Source organism: Pinus tabuliformis, chromosome 7 (assembly GCF_031772625.1).
Source record: "Pinus tabuliformis cultivar Carrire ecotype Pingquan chromosome 7, CPIR1, whole genome shotgun sequence".
NCBI classification, from domain to species: Eukaryota; Viridiplantae; Streptophyta; class Pinopsida; order Pinales; family Pinaceae; genus Pinus; species Pinus tabuliformis.
In genome coordinates, this window is record NC_142293.1 from 706,498,866 (window position 1) to 706,506,658 (window position 7,793).

A 7,793-nucleotide genomic window follows, 5' to 3' on the forward strand; every position below is an offset into this window, starting at 1 on the left:
ACTACATTTACATCACAATGTGATACTCTATAATTGTACCAAAACTTAGTAGTGAAGACATGACAAGTAACTAGATGTATTCAACAAAATTTTAATGCTTATCATTGTGTCTTTGAATAATATTTATAGTGCTAGCTAAATTGGGTAGTATTGACTTACTTTTACGATTCACATAGATATCATCATAATTCGTTGGTTTTGATACTTGATTATTTGAAAATAAATGCTAGTTAAATTAGGTAGTATTTACTTAGTTTTCCAATGCTAGTTAAATTATTAACTCGGTTAATGCTATCTTAGAGAACATGTGTAGTATTTCATCTTTTACATGCTCCATGTACCCATTTTGATTTCATGTTTTTCAGTGTTATTTTGCAGCTAATGCACCCAGGTTCATTTTGCCAAGGTCGATGTGCAAAGGTTTGATTTCATTTTTACACACTCGATGTACTCATTTTTTATTAGGCCGATAGGACTTCCTTTGAGTGAGCCTTTCGTCGTCCTTTTGTTTCTAAGCTTGACAGCTGGCGTGCACATTCTGCGGGCAAATTGTTCACATCTGTCGTGCAATTTCTGTTTCTCCTCAGCTCCTCTGACATTTGGTTCGCATGCATTATTTTTTGTTTGCCCTCGGGGTCTCTCCAAAACGGTGGATCCATTTACAGTGGCTACATTTTTGGCAGTACTTTGCGAGGAAGTGCCACACCCAACGATTTCTTCGGTGCACGACTACCATCTACCTTCAGAAAACAACTCAAAACACCTAACTCTGAAAACAATATGCATCTTTTTTTCACTTGTCCACAGGTGCAGCCTATCTGGCAGAATCTTGCTGGCCACTATGGTTTCTCGCTATGCTCCTTCCCATCCATTACAGAAACATTCAAAAGTTGGTGCTCCATGAAAAAAGAATGGCGGGCCATCCCATTATTGACCATTTGGGCCATATGGAAGTGGAGAAATGGCAGGATTTTCAGCTCAAAAAAGGAATCTAACATTTCTGTAGCTGCATCTATCATATCTCTATACAGCGCTCTCGACTTGACCGGACAGAACAGGAACAGGAAAGAAAGAAGTCAAAAGGCATCAGTGAACAAGAATAGGAATGGAAGAAGATCCACGATATCACACATTGACAGGTACAAAAACAAAAAAGCAGATGCTTTATCCAAAATGGGCATTAATTCTCCCCAAGGCGTTTGGAGGATGCAAAACAAAACGGTCAACAACCGCTCCCAGATCCAGGACTTTTGTCTTCTGGGTATATAACTCTTAAGCTATGGAAAATTTTCTGGTATGTTTCCTACACGTGCTCATACAATGGTTTATCTCATAAGCGAAGGTATGCATATATAATTTTGCTGATATGGTAATCTTTTTAGTTTTCCTATTTCTGTTGATCATAAATACTAGCATATGCACCTTATGTTGCAAAGGAAACGCCGTAAGGCATAGAGTGGGGAAGAATAGCATAGAGTGGGGAAGAATAGGTAATCAAATCCATCAAAATTAAGATTAAATTGATCTATTAATGTTTCATTTACATACATTGAAATCGTATGCAGCGTGGGATAAGAATCTCAAGAATCTCAAGTTATCATTGAGATAATTAAATCTCTATAGTACATACTCAATATATATATAAATGAATATCTCTGCTATGATTTATATTACAGTGGTAATGCCATTTTTCTCTCACAAAGTTGCATCCATTGGTTTTTTTAAGACATTAAAAGAATCTCGCTGATATGGTTTGTTATGATCGATGGGTTATCTTTCAGATTATATTGTAGATGATGTTAGATACATTAAATCATTTTGAAATAAACACGGACATGCCGTTGGCATTGATTAATGACACATGCTACAATAACTTAGATACATTAAATTACAAATTATCACATTTATTACAACATAGTCTGACATGTATTACACCATAGTCATTACAGAAAGACAAAAAAAAATTAAATTAAAAATGCAATTAACACAATTTTAACATTTCGCTCTTTGCATTAATCTGTTTGTTATCTTGTACATTATGATATTTCCGAAGGCAAAGGTTACATGGCCAATTAATATTAAACGGAGCAAGGTTGTATGGACATGTAACTATATAGTAACCACAATATTTGAATGTTGGTGGCTAACTAGCCCCCAAGGTTCCAGAACTTTCGTAGGCGCCATTTGGAGGTGTTGCAGCCGTCGATCTTGATGCTCCTTCATCGCACGGTCATCGGCTGCCTGCGGTGGTTTTCCGTAATCAACTGACCTAACCTTTGCTTCAGTCATTCATTTCCGGGGTTTGCAATGGTAGGGTTTTCCTCTGCAAACTTCTCTGTCGACAGTAAGCTCATAGCGGGACAGTAAGCTCATAGCGGGTTCCGACGACCTCTTCAACTTGGAAATCCAAAGTAAACGGGTCCGCTTTGACACCATATCCACTCAGAAGCTGATTAGTTCAGGGTTCATTTAACAGGTATATTTTCTGCGTTAACAGGGTTTTCTTATGATGGTCCTCTTTTCTGTTTCCGCTAAATACAATATGAGTGTGTTCTCTGTATTTTACTCATTATTTCCTTTCACATTCTACTGTTTTACTGGTCGCAGCTTCCCACAGTTTTCCTATCTATTTCACAGACTTGTAAGCAGCCACAATTTATATCATTTACTGGCTAATTTTCTCTCTTGGAAACTCTATTGCTCTGTTACATTGCAGTTTGTTTTGCCTACGAGTATTAATATTACATTTTTGGTCTTTCGGCATGTCACTCTTTGGCTCAGCATGGGTGCCGAAAGGCTTAGCGCACTTCCTCAGCCATTCCAACCGAGGGTTTTGACATCTAGGTGCTTTCTGGACCACTGAGGTTTTATAAGATTGATTGGGGTTTTACCGCTGCAGAGGACGACCCCAGAACCATTTCTATTATGACTTTTAGGCTTTCTGCTGCGAGCTAGGGATTTTAAGTTGATACTGAACTCTACTAGTTAATGGACCGAACTCGGTCTTTGGTAGAAGTGACAGCTTCTCTGGCTTTCCAAACCGTATTTTACTTCCTCTGTAATTTATATTGCTCAGCTATCATTTTCTTTTGATTAACATTACTCTGTGGTGGGTTCTCACTAGTTTTTCCATCCCTCTCTGGCATGGAATGCGCTATATATTTGTTTTTAAGTTTTAATAGGAAAAATACCATTCTCTACTCCAGGATTTTGTCAAACGATAATGAATTAAAGGGTTAAATCCTCATGCTATTCCTCATTGAGTTATTGATGATGCGTTAGTTATATGGGTTTTCGTTTTTGTTCTGAAATATATGTTTATATTTCAGTATAAGTTCCGGAAACAGTTCCCATTTTTCACCTTCATCGCACGGTCATCGGCTGCCTGCGGTGGTTTTCCGTAACCAGCTGACCTAACCTTTGCTTCAGTCATTCATTTCCGGGGTTTGCAATGGTAGGGTTTTCCTCTGCAAACTCCTCTGTCGACAGTAAGCTCATAGCGGGTTCCGACGACCTCTTCAACTTGGAAATCCAGAGTAAACGCGTCCGCTTTGACACCATATCCACTCAGAAGCTGATTATTGTTCAGGGTTCATTTAACAGGTATATTTTCTGCGTTAATAGGGTTTTCTTATGATGGTCCTCTTTTCTGTTTCTGCTAAATACAATATGAGTCTGTTCTCTGTATTTTACTCATTATTTCCTTTCGCATTCTACTGTTTTACTGGTCGCAGCTTCCCACAGTTTTCTTATCTATTTCACAGACTTGTAGGCAGCCACAATTTATATCATTTACTGGCTAATTTTCTCTCTTAGAAACTCTATTGCTCTGTTACGCTGCAGTTTGTTTTGCCTACGAGTATTAATATTACATTTTTGGTCTTTTGGCAGGTCACTCTTTGGCTCAGCATGGGTGCCGAAAGGCTTAGCGCACTTCCTCAGCCATTCCAACTGAGGGTTTTGACATCTAGGTGTTTTTTGGACCACTGAGGTTTTATAAGATTGATTGGGGTTTTACCGCTGTAGAGGACGACCCCAGAACCGTTTCTATTATGACTTTTAGGCTTTCTGCTGCGAGCTAGGGATTTTAAGTTGATACTGAACTCTACTAGTTAATGGACTGAAACTGGTCTTTGGAAGAAGTGACAGCTTCTCCGGCTTTCCAAACCATATTTTACTTCCTCTATAATTTATATTGCTCAGCGATCATTTTCTTTTGATTAACATTACTCTGTGGTGGGTTCTCACTAGTTTTTCCATCCCTCTCTGGCATGGAATGCGCTATATATTTGTTTTTAAGTTTTAATAGGAAAAATACCATTCTCTACTGGATTTTTTCAAACGATAATGAATTAAAGGGTTAAATCCTCATGCTATTCCTCATTGAGTTATTGATGATGCGTTAGTTATATGGGTTTTCATTTTTGTTCTGAAATATATGTTTATATTTCAGTACAAGTTCCGGAAACAGTTCCCATTTTTCACCAGTAGTCTGGTTACTGCTTTGAATATAGTTCATAGCGCGTCTACAGTCATAATACAGTTGCATGTCGACGTACTCATTTCTTGTTTTGTTTGATTACTACCCTTCTGGAACCGCTCACAGTTTCCCCCTTCGGTGACCTGAGAGGTAAATCCAGAAATATCAGTTCCTTCTTAGCCAGGCTTCTTAACCTCCACGACTCTTCCATAACTTTTGGTTAATTAATTTACTGAGTGTAACATTTAGCATCTTGAACACCTGATTATGGGTTTTTTTTAATATGCCAATATTTAAATTATGGGGTTTCTGTTTAGTAAATCCATACTTAAATTACAGGGCCTGTTTGATATGTCAGGACTAAATTACAAGGTTTCATTTTTTACTAGTATCACTTCATGTGAACAGAGACAGGTTCTTTTCATATGAACACAAACTGTTTATTTTAAACAAAGAATTGTCACAGAAATTTTACTTTAGTTTTCCTCATGTTAAAAGCTTTACATAGACACAGAGAATTTGTTTCTCTTTTACAGTAATTATGTTCTCATTTTCTTTTGGAAAGAAGAAAGAATTATGTTCTCATTAAATTTGCTTTAGATTTAGATCCCATAAAAATATTTTTTATTTGTTATGGGATCTAAATTGTTTTAGTTTTTATATGCTGGGGCTTTCACTATTATTTTGCAAAGGAACTCGAAACTGAGTTAGAAGTTTCAAGGAAGACAGCAAAGGGTTTATTTTCCACAGGTATTTTCCTTTCAATTTGAATTATTTCCCTTGCAAAGATGTTGGCATTGGTATTTTTTTCCTTGCGTAGCTGTATTCATTGGTATAGCTGTAGGAATTGGGATTATTTTCATGGTATAGATGTAGGCATTGGAATTATTTTCAGGGTATATTTGGGTTTGTGAGTATAATTTAACGTGTTTTCCAACTAGGGAAAGTACTTTTGAATTATACTAGTGCATGAACATGGAACCCCAACCTAATTTGAATTAATTGGTCTCTAGCAGAGTCTATATATTGCATTCATGTTCATCAATAACATATTATTATATTTTATTAGAAATTTGAATTGTCTCTCTCGTTCATTAGTTAATTTATTAGTGGTTTTATTCTCTCTTGTTTCTTGTTTTGCAAGTAAAGTATCTAGTATTTTTTCACACTTATATCTTTCTATTATAGTTTTATCTTGGCTAAGAAACTCATCTTGGTACCATTTCCTAAAGTCTTGCATTATTGTGATTTGAATCTATTCTCCTTCAAGGAAGTTTTGTTCAAGAATGCTTATTTTTATTTTCCTTATGTAATTCACTCTTGGAATCATTTCCAAGAAGCTCATATGAATTGACTATCCCAACCTTAGACAAATCAAATAATGATTTGTTACTAGATGTATCTATCCTTTTAGGATGGCGTATTTTTATGGAGGTGATTTTCCTCATTTTATTTGTAGATAATATGTGTTTTTTAACTTCTCAACGAATCTTTATCTTTGAAATTAATCATTGGTATCATTAGGTCTTTGTTGCAATTGCTTCTGAATTTCAGATAGATTTTCTAGCAACAATGCATTCAATTCTAATGTTATTTCTCTCTCTTGGATTATCCTTCATTATCTATCACATAGCTTTAGAGTATTTCTTTTAGGATCCTCACTATTTCTGCAAGATTTAGGAGTGTTTCTACTTTAGGATCCTCACCATTTCTGCAAGATTTAGGGGTTTTTCTACATTCATCCTCTCTTCATATTCCTCACATTTGACATGGTTGGTTTCTTCAAGAGGACATCATACCATATTGGGTTTTTCTTGTGATGTTGGTTCCACTTTTTTCACTCAATTATATTTTCTTTTTAGTGTTGTAATGCAAAAAATTCAATAATTAGTTGTAAATTAGCATCACAATTTAAATTAATAATGGAGTATAACCTTTTATATGCAATTGTGTCTTATAACATGATAGTGTTGCACCCTAACCCAACATACAACATTGTAACAATCCTAGTTCCTTTGGGTGTGTTTTGAGAAATGAGGTCATCCTTTTATGAAAATGCACTCCCCATTGGCTCGTTGCTATATAATTCAACTTCTGTGCAATAAATGGCCACATTGTGTCACGATATCTACCATTCTAGGAGATGCACTGGGATGATCTTTTGGTTGGATATGTGATTTCTTAAGAATGTACACATGGGTGTTACTGATGCTACTATGGGGGATTCAATGATATTCACTATTTTTATGGAAATGTTAACAAATTCACGAGGGCAAGACGCTGCTATGATGTTGCATGAGGTAAGCTTGAATATTGTCTTTTATATGTTCAATTATCTTATATTCCTTATTATAGTATGCTAATTTATGTTTGTGGAATGCAGGCAATCGCTAAAGTCATTCCAACCCCTATAACACCTTATAATACATCTAAGGTAATGATAGTGGTAAAACTTGATCAATATTTTAGTTAACTTATTTCACTATATATATTTATTAATATTTGTGTTTTTACTGAGCATGCATTTTGTTGGCATGCAGGATTCATTTATGCCCCCATATACATCTTAATGTTATGCAAAATGTAAGATTCAACCATTTATTTGTGTGAGTTTGATTATGTTATTTGTTGAGAAATCTAGGGCATATATTTAATAAAGTTTTTGCACAACGACTCCATGATTTATGAGGTGTTACGAAGAGCTACATCATGCCTTTAGATGGATCACCCCATTCGTTTTTTTCTTCTTATACATACAATACTATTTTAACAAGTAACCCAAGCAATATATTATTCCAAAACATGATGTCAAGTTACTTTTCTAGGGTTTTTATGTAATCAAGAGGCCTTTTTAGGGTTTCTTAAATTCAAATCTTAGATCATACTCTTTTCCCTTTGTCATTCTAGAGTTTATCCCATGCCCTAGAAATCAAATCATAGGGAACAAATACTTAAGATTAAGGTTTCTAAATACTAGGGTATTTCTTAAAATATAAACCCATAAATTCAACCCTACTACATCTTATGATGGACCCTTTAAAAGAAAATTATTATACATACCTCATGGACACCTATCTGTACTGATTAGTATTTAGAAAACAACACTACATGGTAAACATCAGAGGCCCCTTCATAAAAACCACTTACAGCCAGTACTTCCCTCCGCTAACAGCTTGTGGTTTCAACATACAGCTGTTACAACTCAAGGAGGACAAGAAACTGTAAATCCATGTGGTCAACTAGAAATAGCCCAGCTTATTCATTGTGATCCTGAAAGGTGTGCAAGTGTTTAGCTAATCCGACATCAAGATGT

The 7,793-nt window shown here is 35.6% G+C and overlaps 1 long non-coding RNA gene across 2 annotated transcripts; it reads left to right on the plus strand.

Moving 5' to 3' along the window:
- Positions 1-2,998: 2,998 nt before the first annotated feature.
- On the plus strand, positions 2,999-4,323 carry LOC149249465 (uncharacterized). 2 transcript variants are annotated; one of them, XR_016265859.1, is made up of 3 exons: positions 2,999-3,603; positions 3,735-3,768; positions 3,909-4,323. It is a non-coding gene; the product is annotated as an uncharacterized LOC149249465 (long non-coding RNA). The 2 variants fall into 2 exon arrangements; XR_016265858.1 differs by lacking the exon at positions 3,735-3,768 and having other exon boundaries at positions 3,004-3,603; positions 3,892-4,323.
- The last annotated feature ends 3,470 nt before the right edge of the window (positions 4,324-7,793 follow it).